Consider the following 2,434-nt stretch of genomic DNA (forward strand, 5'->3'; position numbering starts at 1 on the left):
AGCACAGCTTTCATTGTGTCCCATATGTTTGGGTATGTTGTACCTTCATTTTCATTAAATTCTAAAAAGACTTTAATTTCTTTGTTTATTTCTTCCTTGTCCAAGTTGTTATTGAGTAGGACATTGTTTAGCTTCTATGTATATGTGGGCTTTCTTGTTTTGTTGATATCGAACACCAGCCTTAGTCCATGGAGATCTGGTAGAATGCATTGGGTTATTTCAATCTTCTTGTATCTATTGAGGCCTGCTTTTTGACAAATTATATGGACAATTTAGGAGAAAGTACACGAAGTGCTGAGAAAAGGGTATTATTTTTTAGGATGAAATAGATATCTTATATTAACAGATATCTTATGTTTTATAGATATGTTAAATCCATTTGGTTCATAACATCTGTTAGTTTCACTGTGTCTCTTTAATTTCTGTTTCCTTGATCTGTCTATTGATGAGAGTGAAGTATTGAAGTTTCCCACTATTATTGTGTGAAGTGCAATATGTGCTTTGAACTTTAGTAATGTTTATTTATGAATTTGGGTGCTCTTGCATTTGGAGCATAGATGTTCAGAATTGAGAGCTCTTCTTAGTAGATTTTTTCTTTGATGAGTATGAAGTGTCCTTCCTTATGTTTTTTGATAACTTTTGGTTGAAAGTCAATTTTATTTGATATTAAATTGGCTATTCCATCTTGTTTCTTTGGACAATTTGCTTGGAAATTTTTTCCCAGCCTTTTACTCTTAGTTAGTGTCTGGTTTTGTCCCGGAGGTGCATTTTGTGTATGTAGCAAAATGCTGGGTCCTGTTTACATATCCAGTCTGTTCGTCTATTTTTTTTTTAAATTGGGAAATTGAGTCCATTGATATTGAGACATATTAAGGAATAGTGATTGTCTTTTCCTGTTATTTTCGTTGTTAGAGGTGGAATTATGTTTGTGCGTCTCTCTTTTGGTTTCATTACAAGGAGATTATATTCTTGCTTTCTTGTACAGTGTAGTTTCTCTCCTTGTGTTGGAGTTTTCCATCTATTATCCTATGTAGGGCTGGATTTGTAGAAAGATATTGTGTAAGTTTGGTTTTGTCGTGGAATATCTTGGTTTCTCCATCTATGTTAATTGAGAGTTTTGCTGGATATAGTAGCCTGGGCTGGCGTTTGTGTTCTCTTAGGGTCCGTATGACATCTGCCCAGGATCTTCTGGCTTTTATAGTCTCTGTTGAGCAGTGTGGTTTAATTCTAATAGGTCTGCCTTTATATGTTACTTTACCTTTTTTCTTACTACTTTTAGTATTTTTGTCTGTGTTTTGTACATTTGATGTTTTGACTATTATGTACGGAGGAGTTTTTTTTGTATCCAATCTATTTGGAGTTCTGTAGGCTTTTTAAGGGCTTCCATTTTTTTTTTTTTTTTTTCTTTTTTTTTTTATTAATTGAATATTTTTATATACATTTCGAAAGTGTTATTCCCTTTCGGTTTCCAAAACATCCCCCCCTCCCTTCCTTATGGGTGTTCCCCCCCCACCCTCCCCCATTGCCGCCCTCCCCCAACAGTCTAGTTCACTGGGGGGTTCAGTCTTAGCAGGACCCAGGGCTTCCCTTCCACTGGTGCTCTTACTAGGATATTCATTGCTACCTATGAGGTCAGAGTCCAGGTCAGTCCATGAATAGTCTTTAGGCAGTGGCTTAGTCCCTGGAAGCTCTGTTGGTTTACATTGTTGTACATATGGGGTCTCGAGCCCTTCAAGCTCTTCCAGTTCTTTCTCTGATTCCTTCAACAGGGGGGTCCTATTCTCAGTTCAGGTGGTTTGCTGCTGGCATTCGCCTCTGTATTTGTGTATTCTGGCTGTGTCTCTCAGGATGCGATCTACACTTCTGCACTTCTTTGCTTCATCCATCTTGTCTAATTGGGTGGTTGTATATATATGGGCCACATGTGGGGCAGGCTCTGAATGGGTGTCCTTCAGTCTCTGTTTTAATCTTTGCCTCTTTTTCCTGCCAAGGGTATTCTTGTTCCCCTTTAAAGAAGGGGAGAAGCATTCACATTTTGATCATCTGTCTTGAGTTTCATTTTGTTCTAGGCATCTAGGGTAATTCAAGCATTTGGGCTAATAGCCCGCGTATCAATGAGTGCATACCATGTATGTCTTTCTGTCATTAGGTTAGCTCACCAGGATGATATTTTCCAGTTCCAACCATTTGCCTATAATTTATAGTCGTTGTTTTTGATAGCTGAGTAATATTCCATTGTGTAGATGTACCACATTTTCTGTATCCATTCCTGTTGAAGGGCATCTGGTTCTTTCCAGCTTCTGGCTATTATAAAATAAGGCTGCGATGAACATGGTGGAGCATGTGTCTTTTTATATGTTGGGGCATCTTTTGGGTATATAAAAAGGGCTTCCATTTGTTTTTACCTGTGTTGTCCTGTATTTCTTTAAGGGAG

Source organism: Rattus rattus, chromosome X, assembly GCF_011064425.1.
Source record: "Rattus rattus isolate New Zealand chromosome X, Rrattus_CSIRO_v1, whole genome shotgun sequence".
Lineage (NCBI taxonomy): Eukaryota > Metazoa > Chordata > Mammalia > Rodentia > Muridae > Rattus > Rattus rattus.